This window comes from Ahaetulla prasina, chromosome 5, assembly GCF_028640845.1.
Source record: "Ahaetulla prasina isolate Xishuangbanna chromosome 5, ASM2864084v1, whole genome shotgun sequence".
Classification (NCBI taxonomy): Eukaryota; Metazoa; Chordata; class Lepidosauria; order Squamata; family Colubridae; genus Ahaetulla; species Ahaetulla prasina.
This window is the reverse complement of record NC_080543.1, coordinates 107,416,538-107,431,174: the sequence shown is the minus strand read 5'-3', so window position 1 is coordinate 107,431,174 and position 14,637 is coordinate 107,416,538. Positions and strand designations below refer to the sequence as shown.

At 36.7% G+C, this 14,637-nt stretch overlaps 1 protein-coding gene across 3 annotated transcripts in view; it reads right to left on the bottom strand.

The window, feature by feature from the left end:
• CLYBL (citramalyl-CoA lyase) overlaps positions 1-14,637 on the bottom strand; it is a 199,994-nt gene that overhangs the window by 28,483 nt on the left and 156,874 nt on the right. The window lies entirely within an intron of this gene.

The following is a 14,637-nucleotide window of genomic DNA, read 5'->3' as shown; positions in this document are numbered from 1 at the left end:
TAAAACTATACACTAAAGTGGAAAATAACTCCCTTCCCCCTCCCCAAAAATCTTAGAATCTAGAATCTTTTTTTTTATGATACTTTAAATGTGATGTTTATATTTGTTGCATCTGTGTGTTTTTAATACGTAGCTTTATTGCTTATTGAGTACTGCCCAGTCACTTTTCAAGAGATGGGAATCCATGTAAAATTTAATAAATACATAAATAAAATAAATAGATGGCTATTTCCATAGTGTTATCATAAAAAATTATGTATATATATAAACAGCTGCGATCACACATTGCTCCCAGAAGCACGAAGCTGAAGCCTGAAGATGACGAATGAGACTTCGTCGAAACGTCGCCAAGACACTTCCAATCTTACACGGGAGAAAACCCGAACAACCAAAGACCTATATATATATATATATATATATATATATATATATATATATATATATATATATATATATATATATATATATATATATATATAGGTCTTTGGTTGTTCGGGTTTTCTCCCGCGTAAAATTGGAAGTGTCTTGGCGACATTTCGACGAAGTCTCATTCGTCATCTTCAGGCTTCAGCTTCGTGCTTCTGAGAACAATGTGTGATTGCAGCTGTTTCTTGAGAATATATATGGAGAGAATAGAATAGAATAGAATAGAATAGAATAGAATTTTATTGGCCAAGTGTGATTGGACACACAAGGAATTTGTCTTGGTGCATATGCTCTCAGTGTTACATAAAAGAAAAGATACGTTCATCAAGGTACAACATTTACAACACAATTGATGATCAATATATCAATATAAATCATAAGGATTGCCAGCAACAAGTTATAGTCATACAGTCATAAGTGGAAAGAGATTGGTGATGGGAACTATGAAACGATTAATAGTAGTGCAGATTCAGTAAATAGTCTGACAGTGTTGAGGGAATTATTTGTTTAGCAGAGTGATGGCCTTCGGGAAAAAACTGTTCTTGTGTCTAGTTGTTCTGGTGTGCAGTGCACTATAGCGTCGTTTTGAGGGTAGGAGTTGAAACAGTTTATGTCCAGGATGCGAGGGATCTGCAAATATTTTCACGGCCCTCTTCTTGATTCGTGCAGTATACAGGTCCTCAATGGAAGGCAAGTTGGTAGCAATTATTTTTTCTGCAGTTCTAATTATCCTCTGAAGTCTGTGTTTTTCTTGTTGGGTTGCAGAACCGAACCAGACAGTTATAGAGGTGCAAATGACAGACTCAATAATTCCTCTGTAGAATTGGATCAGCAGCTCCTTGGGCAGTTTGAGCTTACTGAGTTGGCGCAGAAAGAACATTCTTTGTTGTCCTTTTTAATGATGTTTTGATGTTAGCTGTCCATTTGAGATCTTGCGATATGATAGAACCCAGAAATTTGAAGGTTTCTACTGTTGATACTGTGTTGTCAAGTATTGTGAGAGGTGGAAGTATGGAAGGGTTTTTCCTAAAGTCTACCACCATTTCTACGGTTTTGAGTGTGTTCAGTTCCAGATTGTTTTGGTTGCACCACAAGGCTAGTCGTTCGACCTCTCGACTATATGCGGATTCGTCATTGTCTTGAATGAGACCAATCACTGTTGTGTCATCTGCGAACTTCAGTAGCTTAACAAATGGATCATTGGAGATGCAGTCATTGGTATACAGAGAGAAGAGAAGTGGGGAGAGCACACAGCCTTGGGGGGGCCCTGTGCTAATTGTACAGGTATTTGATGTGATCTTGCTTAGCTTCACCTGCTGCTTCCTGTTTGTTAGGAAGCTTGTGATCCACTTACAAGTCTGTTCCGGTACCTGTAGCTGGTTTAGCTTAGTTAGAAGAATGTCTGGAATGATGGTATTGAATGCTGAACTAAAGTCTACAAAAAGGACCCCTGCATAGGTCTTTGGAGACTCAAGATGTTGTAGGATGTAGTGCAGAGCCATATTAACAGCATCATCTGTTGATCTATTTGCTCGGTATGCAAATTGCAAGGGGTCTAAGAGCGGATTCGTGATGGTTTTCAGGTAGGAAAGCACTAGCCTTTCAAAGGTTTTCATGACTACAGATGTTAGAGAACAATGTGTGATTGCAGCTGTTTCTTGAGAATATATATGGAGAGAGTGACCAGAGGTCAAAATCCTCTTGAAAGAGAGTTTCTTTTTAAAGGGATCATGATAATTACTGATCTAAAAAAATATGATTGGGTACAGAAGTGGAAAAGCAGTTCTGCTCATACACAATTGATCCTCATTATTCATTAACTTTGGCCAAGTACTGATGGGAAAAGTAATTCAAGGACAGAGGAACTAACTTGGTGCATTAGCTAACATATAATCCCAATAACTGAATGTCAATCATGAAAAGATTCATCATGTTTACAGTTAAGAGAACATTTTTCACATTATATTATGTTAGATACACTAATAATATATTATTCAGAGCCAGTTTGGAGTAGTGGTTAAGGCATCAGTCTCGAAACCAAGAGATCAAAGTTCTAATCCTGCCTCAGGCACTAAACCAGCTGGCACTATAAGGCACTAAGTCTCCTTGTTGGAGAGATGGGTGGCATAAAAAATTAATTAATTATTGGAGATCTAGGGACAGTAAATTCTCATGTGTTTTATTAGTATCTGGAGCAAAACAATTTAAAAATACAGCATAAAATATTAAAGTTGAAGCAAGACTTCAACCCAGCCTTGGAAATGGAGACAGAAAAGATTTTAAAATGTGTTCTGCATTAAAGTGTCTGAGAAAACAGTAGCAACAGTTGTCGGGACTGATCAGGATAAGATTCACAAGACTGGTATAAAACAGCTGTTACGATGCACTGATTTATGAGAGCAAATATTGGCACAAATGTAAGTTTAGAGAGAAGAAAGAAATGCCCGTCAGAAAGTGTGAAAAAGGAAGAAGGTTAATGACTCTACAAACAATCATCAGGTGAGACTTACCATCCCTTTCTCTGTGTTACTTCAATATGCCTCAGATGGGGAGATTTCTAGGCACTTTCTTAGTGAATTAGGAGCACTTTTTTGTGGTTTCCTGGGACCGGGAGATTTTCTTTCAAACTTCCACTGGGGTCTCCTTTGAATAGTATCCTCACTCTCCCAGCCCAGAGGGAGATGGGACATAAGGAATTCTTGCAAAATTATTATGAGATGGTGTTTTTTCCCCTTCTCAAACGGAAAAAATTATTGTACTTTAAGGAACGGGACAACAGACCATTGTTTCTTAAAATGCTGCTCTCAGGATCCCTAGCCACTTTTTTAAATTATGGAGGATTTTGTTTGTATCAGACCAGTTCTGGAGAATCAGTAGCGGACATTTTGAGTAGTTCGGAGAACCGGTAAAAACCACCTCTGACTGGCCCTGCCCCCATCTATTCTCTGCCTCCCGAGTCCCAGCTGATTGGGAGGAAATGGGATTTTGCAGTAACCTTCCCCTGGAGTGGGGTGGGAATGGAGATTTTACAGTATCCTTCCCCTGCTATGCCCACCAAGCCACACCCACCAAACTACACCACACCCACCAAGCCATGCCCACAGAACCGGTAGTAAAAAAATTTGAATCCCACCACTGGTTTGTATGGGTTACATTTATCAATATTTAGCATATTAATTAGTCATATGCAAAATTTATTTATTTATAGAATTGCAAAAATAACAATATTAAATTGATTAAATGTTAACATATTTTTTATTTAAAAAAACTATTTTTAACAAAAAATAATGAGTGCCAATTGTTTTAAATTTTTGCAAACTAAAATATTTGATTTTGTAGATTGCTTAAAGTAGAGTTTCCCAGCGTTTCCAGTTTTGCAAACCAGCAGGGGGTGGGGGGAAGGTTCCACATGTGCAATTGGCAAGCACATGTGCATGCAGCTTCATTTGTGTGAGCAGCATGCACAAATCCCTACTGCTCCCGCAAATGGAGCACACACACAGTCACCTGTTGCTCGTGCAAGTGAAGATGTGCGCATGTACGCGCACTCACCAGCCATTTCTGCAGCCCGGTTGCAATTGCTTCACATGGCCCACCCACAGATTGGAGACCCCTGGCTTAGAGAATCTAGGGGGACCCCCAAAGAGCGTTCGATCACTCTTTAATAAACACTGCAAAAGATAATTCTGCTCATGCCATCTAGGGCTAGTTTGCAACTGCTTCAAGCAGGTGATATTCTACTTCGCAATATAAACATAATTGATCCACAAATGAAGTATTAGGCCCCCACATGAAGCCAAATTGCAGGACTTAACAGACATAGGCAAAATATTTTCTCCAGGGGCCTCTGTCAATAGGGGATGTCCCAGAGAAACAGTGGAAGCACTGTTCTGATGCAGCGTTGCCCACTTGGGATAGATCAAAAAAAGTCAAGATAGCAAAGGTGATGAACTAAAAAAGGGGACTACCATTTTGTATACTTACTCCCATTCTCCAATTGTCTATAAAAGCTCCAGCTCTGAAAGGGTTTTGGAGAAGATGGAGAAAAAGGTGGAAAACAGCCTGAGTGAGTTGTTCTCCTTTTGTGTCTGTCTGCCTGCCTGCCTGCCTGTATCATTAATCAAAGATAGGTTTTAAGCTTGGAAGTATTGGACTACATAAGCAATTAAATGCTGCTAAACTACCTGTCTTCTATATAGAAATAATTACTTTTACAAAGAAGCGTCAACTAAGCATGAACCCTGTCCACCCACCAGAAATCACAAGTGAGAAAGCTTGGACACAGATTAACCACCTCACTGAGAACTTGTCCATCAGTCTGTTGCTGTTGGTAATCTTCAAATATGTTCCTTTTCTATAACACAGTTCAAAATAACCAACCAGCAATGAAATTACTGTTCTTCACTATATTTCAACAGAAAAATGTGTTACTGCGAGAGATTTTATGCTCATGCCATCTGTTGGGTGCAGGATAGATATTTCATAGAACCATTGCATTCTAGCATTGTCCGTTTTAAAGGAAATATGATTCCTTAGCAACACCAAGTCACACTGTTACTTTATTATATTTTCTTATTAGGCTTTAATCAAAATTTTTCAAGGAATGCACATTTGGTACTTCTAGAAGCTGTTGTCATTTTCAGCATTCATTTATTCTAGTTTATTATTTTTAGATCATCACTCTCAAGTTTTCATCATTAACAACAATAAGGGCATGTAGTTTTAATCGTCTTAACTTCCCACGCATAATCAGTGTGTATGGGTCATTCAGTGGAACGCATATATGAAATGAGCTGGAGAAAGACCCTGAAATAGTATCCTTCTCTTTATTTAACAAATTATGAAACTTCTTTTTAGCTCCAGCTAAAAATGGAGGAGGAATAAAGAAGTGTTCCTGCCATTCCTATCATTTCAATTAGTGGAATGTTTTGGGTACTTAATTTGAAAAAATGTAACTTCTGTCTTCTCACAACTTCAGTGACACAGCTGTCTGCCTAATTTTCTGGCAACAATGCTTAGCCTTCTTCTAGCCTCTAGTTTTGGTATTACCTGGAGGAATCCCATCCAACTATTTAATCAGGCTTAAACCTGCTTAATTATAAACAGGTAAAGCCAGCTGGGTGTTACCATCTGTGGAGACTAAAGTATAGTATAAAAAACACAGAGTTTTATTCAAAATCTGTTTTCTCCTGTCATACAACCCAACATTTATGTTTATGTATTTGATTTCTGTCTTTCCTCTAAGATCACAGAGTGACTTGCATGAGAATTTCTCTTCATTGTATCCCCAAGACAATAACCAGTGAGATAGGCAAGGACTGAAGGAGTGTAACTGGCCCAAAGTCCCAAGTGATTTTTTTAGGGTAGAGTCTGAACGTGAATTCACTTGAGCCCATTAGTAAATGCTGAACTATTTACATCCATACAAAAGAGCAATATAAAGGGACTGAAAATAGTTTAGTTGTCAATATTGTGTGATGCAGTACATCAAAACATTTTTTTCTCATCTCTTCCTGTAAACCAGTGTTGGTGTTTAATCTTTATAAGGGTTTTTAGAATAGAATAGAATAGAATAGAATAGAATTTTTTATTGGCCAAGTGTGATTGGACACACAAGGAATTTGTCTTGGTGTACATAAAAGAAAAAATACATTCATCAAGAGTTTTTTAATTCTAAAAATCATAGGATTTCTAATCTTAGTTGCTTCTTCATATGCTAGGAGCTCCTTGGAAAGGTAATCTTTGTAAGTAAAAGATAATGAAAGATAATCAAATACACAGAACAGCGCAAAGCACACTGCTAGAGAGAAATTCCCTGAAGACGGACTCCAGTCCAGCACAAATCTGAATGATCGGAAGACCAAACCTCTGGTCCTGGTGATTCACCCAGATTGGATCCTGCAACATTATCCTGGGACAAATATATTCACCTTCATTCATGAAAGACAATCAAATCTAAAGAAACCATCTTGTCCATTCACGTTCACCAATCCTATAGCAAAAGAACTGCTTTTATTCAGTTACCACAAAATATTTCAGAGGGAAACTGCATACTTTGGCTATTAACTCCACATTAAGGCCCAGTGAATATGTTTTACTCATGAAAACCTACATTCTATGACAAGAGTCTACATCAGGGGTTTCCAACTTTGGCAACCTTAAGCCTGGCGGATTTCAACTCCCAGAATTCTCCAGCCAGCATTGCAACTATAAATGCTCGTCAAATTTGCTTGAAGAAGAACAAGTTTTAGACCTGTCTAAGGGACCCGCTTTTAAAGTGAAAATTAGTGCATGCATACACAAAATAACCAATATAAATAATAAACCATTTTGAGCTTTTGTTGCTTGGGTAGGGCTATGTCAAGCCTCTTCAAGGAGTGATAACTGCAGAATGCTGTGAATTGCAAGGTACAATGTGGAGCTACATTTCAAGATTGCAATGCTGCTTTTGTCAATCAGACCCCATCACCCCAGCCGCCTGCAAATACCTTGTCTTTAAGATTTCTTTTGAAATAGTAACAGTTCTAGGAATTTATTAATTCAATATATTAGTATTCTTATTATTTCCCATTTACTTTACTATTTGTTCATCATGTTCTATCTCGTCATTTTTCCCCCTGAAGGTGTAATGCCAGTCTATCTTCTCAGCACTGATTAGGCCCAGTCTTCTGTATGTTAAGCTCATGGGACCCTACCACCACGAATTGGAATCAATGATATGCAATGGTTCATGCAAAACATTTTTTGCATTTGATAAAATGTATGTTAACAAACATATAATTATCCTCATTCCCTCTGCAGCTTTAGTCAGGATATGCCACACATAACAATATATCATATGCATTTAAGTTTTAGTTCTGAATTAAGCTCTCCTTTCTATGCTACAGGAATGTTTTTCTGCTTAGCATGTCTTTATCTTAAAGCTCCTTCAGTTCCTACTACAGCAGTATAACTCAAATGTCTTTTAGAGTTTGAATTGTCACTTTCTCAAGCAAGAAATAATTCAAAAGTGAACATTAACATCTAGATTCTATGTTGACTATATGAAGATAGATGAAAAAGTATGCTGCAAACTCTAATAATAGTATGATAACACATTGATGAATACATCTGTTTTAAGCACAAAATGCTCAGAGATATATTTTAAAAATGCAAGTATTTGCTATTAATCATATCCTTTTAATATTTATCTCTGACCTAATGTTCACAGTGATGTCTGTTACTACACGGTGGAAATGTAGCCGTTTTGCCTACTTATGCACTGCTGATGAATCAAGTATCACCACAATAAACAGAGATTGAAATTAAGGAATATACATGCATTTGGTTCAATTGGCAACCATTAATGCTAATAATCAGCATCTTCACAAGTTACTAGTTCTGAATCATCTGCAAAGAAAACAACATCCATCTACTTTTACACTCCAATGGACGAGGTGGGTCCTCACAGCGGGGCTGCACAGACTTTGCCATCTGGAGAATAAATCGAGTGTGAAGTACAGTATAGCTTGGGACCAGGCTCAGTGGCAGCAGCTCAGCAGTTATTTCATTAGTTCCAAACTTTCAGGAATTAAAGTGATCTGAGTTCTACAGTCAGATAGGATAAGACAGACTGGGGAATAAAAGGAAGATGATGCCTCGTAGGCTTATTTATAAAACTATCAAATATAAACACCCCAAAACAGATGCCTTACTTAACTAACAGCACTATCACACAATGTTTGAATTAGCATCCTAAGCGAGAAGTCACACTGCTGATCTTAGTATAGACATGTCCTCCCCTTTGAAATCAGAGAAGTGGGCCCAGAACTGGAAAATGAAAAGAAAAGCAGTATGCCAGTAACAATGTCTTTATTGATCATTTTTCCTAGATGTGGGGGGGGAAAAGATTTGTTTTTGTTTTTTTCAGCCATGAGGTAGATTTGCCAAACACACCAGGTTGCAAGGATAAAAACCGATTTGGTAAATATATTCTTTTTTTATTGGACCGGCAATAATGATGATAGTGGTTCTTTGTTAGTACTGGGGGAAGTTGACCATCCACACTGTAGTCCAAATGCTGGCAGACTCCTCCCCGCTCCCTTTTCCTTGCTATTGCCATAGGGTGGGGGGAAGGAGAGGAAAAAATCATTGTTCTATGACATGCGGCTTTTGCAGAGGTAAATGCCAATAAACGTCAGAAAGTAATGGACAAATTAATGGTGCTAAATATAACAAAGAGGCATAGATCGGAATCGAGCTTTGTTCGGGTATGTGAGCTGGAATGGCTGTGCAAAGCAGCACCCCAAGAAGACTGTTTAATTACAGTACCTTTCAGTGCATGAAATGTTAAAAAATCTGATCTGGTATACTGGCAAGCAGATTGTAGCTTCTGCCTGATAGTTAAGGGTAACTCCATATATTTCAGATGGCAGTAGAAAATTAATTACTGTAGTCGCAGCTAGAGTTAGCTGTTTTGTGACAGGACTGACATGATAAAACATGCAATTATGATTTAATGTTAGCCCCTGTAGTGGTTTATTTATTCAGCCTGACACTGCTGAGGCTTTTGTCTCTTGTCTATACCAAGAGTCACCATACTCTGGATTTCAGCTTTTCTTTGTCAAAAGCAACCTACATATTTCTTAAGGAGGCCATTAGTCCTGCAGGATTACTTGGTGCCAAGAGCAAAACTTATTTAACAAGCTGATGCCCCTCTCTAGAAATGCCATGTCTAAACAGCCTGGTCATTTTCTTTCCCATTTACCTGCTGAGAATGTGACTGGGACAAATAATCACATTACTGTTGGGTTTTTTTAAAGCAAAAGGAATAGGTGGGTGAAGGCAAATAATGAGAACAATTTAGCTACCACTTTTGTTCTAAAAAAAGCATCCTGAAATGTAGTTTGTAATGGCTCTTTCCTATTCTCCAAAGCTAAAAAACATATTAAGAAAGCAGTCAAAATTGAATCTGGAGATTCTGCCCCAAATAAAATAAATGATGTATTTATTGCATGAATAACCCCACTTTTCCAGCAAATAATAGAAACGCAGGATTAGCCATTCCTTTTGTTAGATTACTCCTCCTTTTTTAATAAATGAAAAACACACATCAACCCTGCATTTCATCCAAAACTGCATATGCAACATTTGTAAACATGGAAGGATTTAAGGAAGCCTTCCATAGTCCAATTAAAACAATCCATCTTATTTCTCTCATATTTAAATTATAGTTGTCCAATTAATTAAAAAAACTTTTCTGAATATGCATTTTTTTTCTTTTTAAAATCCTGTAACCCAACTGAGATTAAAAACTGAATGGAAATGAAGTCCACGTCCCTCTCTAATATAAAGGCACCACCTACATAGGGTTAAAAGATCACAATCGCGTGTTTGATGCCCCGCCCCTCTTTATATATTTTTTAAAATCCTCCCTTCTCCCCTCCCAACATCACTACTTTACTAGAAATAGGAACATTAGGTATAATAACAATAGGATTTATTTTCGGAGGCAATTTTGTATTTTTTGAAATATAGCATTTAATCTCAAGATTTTAATTTTGGGAACAGTTAAAATTATTAGGATTTTTGGAGATGGTTTCTTCTACCCAATATTCTTTCTGTAGTTCAGGCAGATACAACATTTATTTATCTCTATGGCCTGTTCACTCCCAGCCCACACTCATTATTTATTTCAAGTCCTAAAAAGACAGATGCAACAGGAAAGGACATGAATAACCGGTGTTGAATTATCATTTGGCACAGACCAAGATATGTGGCCAAATAATGAGTGGCTGCTAACTGACATAAGTCTTTTTCTTTTCTTGTTTGTTTTCTTTTGTTTGAAACTAGCAAGCTTGGCTAGTTTATGGGTTAATGTGTTGTGTGAATCCAGAAAAATGACTAATTAAATAACCACATTAAAGACATATCACATAAATACTTCCAGCTAATATGTTTATATATTTTTTTCTCCTAAAGATCCATCTCCACAAATGAGAATAATTAACATGGCAAAGAAATGTTGGTGGGCCTTCAAACTTAATTAATTACAGAATAAAGACTATAGCATCCTATTGGTGTATACCTCTCAACTAGATACATTATCTCTTCCCACTTTTTATTTCCCATCTCTCTTCATGAATGCAACAAGGTAAAAAATAAATTAGGCACCTACTACTACTAGTATGATAGCCCCAGGATTATTTTTGTAAGACTTAATTTGTTCTACTAAAAGATTAAGAGCTGTAGTGACGCAATATTGCAGGCTAATTCTGTCCACTGCCAACAGTTTGATTCTCACTGGCTCAAGACTGTCAGTCTTCCATCCATCCAAGGTCGGTAAAATGAGGACCCAGATTGTTGGGGGCAATATGTTGACTAACTGGTTAGAGCGGGCTGTCAAGCACGATGAAGTGGTATATAAGTTTGCTATTACTATTGCAAAACAAGCAGACCCTTTTTCTGCATCTCCTTTGGTGGGATTCTTACAATACCTTTCCAAACCCCAAATTTTTACAATACATTGATAAAGTTAATCCGCTTAATTAAGGTGACTCATTTTAACATTGCTGCCAGCGCTGCTGGTGGTAGAGTTGGTAGGATCTGTGGAGTTTCCAAGTGGCTGCAAAATCTGCAAGGACCAACTTCTGGACTATAAGGCTCTTCTGAAGAGTCTGATTTTGGTTCTTTCCCTCCCAGTATCTTCTGCTCAGCCACTGCCCTGAGGCGGATTAACTCCAGTCCCTCTGATATGCCCTGCTAGTCTAGAGCTCAGCTAGAGAGCTTGCAAAGAGAGGCATACTCACAGTCTTGGTATAGTGGCCAAGGACAGTAATTGCAACCTGCCCAGCCCAGCTGGGGAGTACTTTCTCTGCAAACAGTCCCCCCAAGTTTCTTGTGATCCTGCTATCTTGCTGCAATAGCCACCACATCAACCAGCTTGGATTGAGGCACCAGCCCAAGAAACTGGAACAGTTGGCATTCAGAACCATACATTTTTAAAAGTTATGTGGGGAAAAAATCCAGCTCTAGGACATATGGTAACCCTAGTAAGCACTTGCTCTCTCTTGACAACACACAAGCTCATCTTCAAGCATGCAAATACACTGTTATATTTGGCATCTCCTACAGCCATTTGGATTCTCCTACAGAGATGTTTTTCACATTCTGCCTGTAGTACATGCTTTTCTGTATATTTAGCTAATTTAGGCATATAAGCAAATCACTGCCATAAGCAAAAAAACAAAAAAACCATAAAATAATTTTACTACTTTGGGAAGATGGTATTTTTTATTTGGCTTTTTAAAAATTGTCTCTTCAACAACCTTGAGAGATGCTGATATCAATTTCTGTAATATTTCGGTGCACTTCGTCTCCATATGTTTCCAAAATGAAATAGTTGCCATAAATGCAAGTAGCTCAGAAACTCCATCATGGCATTGTAATTGTAGTTCAGCTTGTGTATCAGTCTGATTAAAGGGATTCATAGATGCTTAATTTTAGCCCATAAAACCAAAGCTGAGGTTTACAGAAAATCTCAGTTCACTGTGAAATCTGCTCCTGTAGATTTCTGCAAGTGGGGATGTTTCTGTGTTTGAATGCTTCTTCATCCAAAGAAAAGTATTACCTTCCACAAAGCATCCCAAGCTCTAAAATGTGTATATATGCAGAGTCTTTGCATGAAAAACCACAGGCCAATCCTAAATTTCATTGCCACTTTTAGAGATGCTGTTGAAGTTTGAGACATATTTAGCTTAGTTTCATTGGGCTGTTTAGCAAAAGCACGTAGTCCAATTGTAACCACTGAGTATTGCTTCATACTGAGTTTATTTTTGAAATTAGTTTTTCTGGTCTTATAATGCAATATTTAATTTGCACAGTTTGTAATCAGAAAAAAAACATAGCAATTGCGACTTCCATTCAAAAGGCCTCTTCACACCCTTAATTATGTCCTTTTTCAAACAAAATTAATCTGTCTCGGCAATGTTTTGTAGCCATTGCAACATGGAAGGAAAGTCTTCCAATATGTTGTATAATCATTGCCACCACTAAAAAAATCCTTAACAAAGGAACTTAATTTTTTGTGTTGGTAAGAGGAGAGATTCCAGAGCATTTGACTCATAATTTCCTGATTGATTTCTAATAATTCAAAACAAATTGGATACCAATTAAATAGTAAATTAAATATGAATAGCATTTAGCAGCCTGTGCTTCCAATAATTTAAAACATTTATTCTTTAAACTTTAACTAATGGTGACTGAAAGATAGTAATGATACGGTGATTTTACCCTGTGCTTGTCTCAAAGTTGCATAAGTATCACACATATTGATTTATTACTTTATCACCATTCTTGAATCTTCCTTCCAGTATTTTGTTTGTGAACTGCCCAGGGTTATGCTACTAAGATGGGCAGCTATCCAAACCAAACCAAGATTTTTTTAGAACAACCTTGTAAGCTCTAGAAACATATTCCACATAGACTATAGTTCTGAACCTCTTATTTGTAATCTCTTATTCTAATATTCATCCTCGCCCCCTCCCTCTCATATTTAGGAACTGCCCCTCTAAATCATAGAGTAACTTTTACCTGGAAGAGACATTAGGGAATTGTATTGCAGATCTTGCAGTTTGAAATTGAGTAAACCTTTCATCCGTGTATATTAATGCTTTTTATTTTCCAATGTTGATATTCTCCAAAATTAAATTAAAATTAAAATGCTGGTTTTAACTTCTAAAACCTGATTGGGTTATTCAGATTATTAGCTTCCTTCATAGACTCCTGCTTGATCCATCTATTTTGCACCAAACAGATTGAGGTGGGTGGTTATTATTAAAAAAAAAGACTTCTAATGTGGGACTCCAACTATTATTATTATTATTATTATTATTATTATTATTATTATTATTATTATTATTATTATTATTATTATTATCTCTTTTATTCATTAAACATGAAAATCAGTCAACTGAACATTTAAAAATGTATTACAAATACCATTGACTGGCGCTAATGGTTAATACTGGTTGCTGCCAGCATCCTGGGTATCAACCAAGTACTTCAGAGCTTGGCAGCAACCTGTATCTATGATTAGCACCAGTCAATGGTATTTGTGATCTTTTTAAATGTTCAGTTGACTGAGTTTCATGTATTCTTCTTCTTATTATTATTATCTATTTTATTCATTAAATATGAAACTCAGTCAACTGAACATTTAAAATGTATCACAAATGTCACTGACTGGAGCTGATGGTTGATACAGGTTGCTGCCAGGATCCAAGGTATCAACCAAATATCTTCTTAAAATGTATGGTGTTCCGAATAGCGCAATTTTTTGCAGTTCCGTTGGTGTTAAACCAGGAAGCTGCCATTTCTTGATGTATTTCGTAAAATTCTTGGACATGGTACCAAGTGCCCTGATGACAATGGGTATCACTGTTACATGTTTCATCCATAATTGCGTAGTTTTGATGGCCAGGTTGCAATATTTTGTGATTTTTTTTACATTTATATTTTGTGATTCTTTTTCTTCGATTCTTGTGACTCCTGGTACAGCGGTATCACTAAATAATGATGATAATAATTTATTTAATCTTTGATTCACAGTCTGGGACTGGTAAAAACTTAACAGTTCAAGTCCTAACCAAGGACCTAAGAGTTGTTAAGGTAACATCAATGATGTTGATGATATTTTAAAGTCACCTAATTACCAAAGTTTTCTGGGTAGATTATCTAAAAAAACTGGGAATATCTTAGATATATTCCCAACAAGTTTCGCTAATGCTTTTTTCTAAAGCACTAATTGAAAGTCTTTTTATTCACCAGATGTATTTGTTGTAATATGTCCTCTTTTTTTCTCTTGTTGGAAAATTTTTCATGTTATATTTTAATATTTTAATTTTTTTATTTCCTGATGATAAGGCTTTGATTATTATGATGGTTAAATATGTTTGTTTCAATATGTTTCAATGCCAGTTGTTGGGAATCATAATTAAAAAGCTGTTAATCATTTATATCCTAATTTTGTGCTTATTAAAGCAATGAGTTGGCTACTGTGACAGAGAGCTGGACTGCATGCGCCTTCATTCTGATTCTGGCTGTCCAGCTTATTTTATTATATCTGTATATGAGCATTTTCTGACAATTTACTCCAGAATCTAGATGCAAATGTAGTGTATGCACATTCAGGAAATAAAATAACCAAGTAATGGCCTGGTAATTCATAGATAT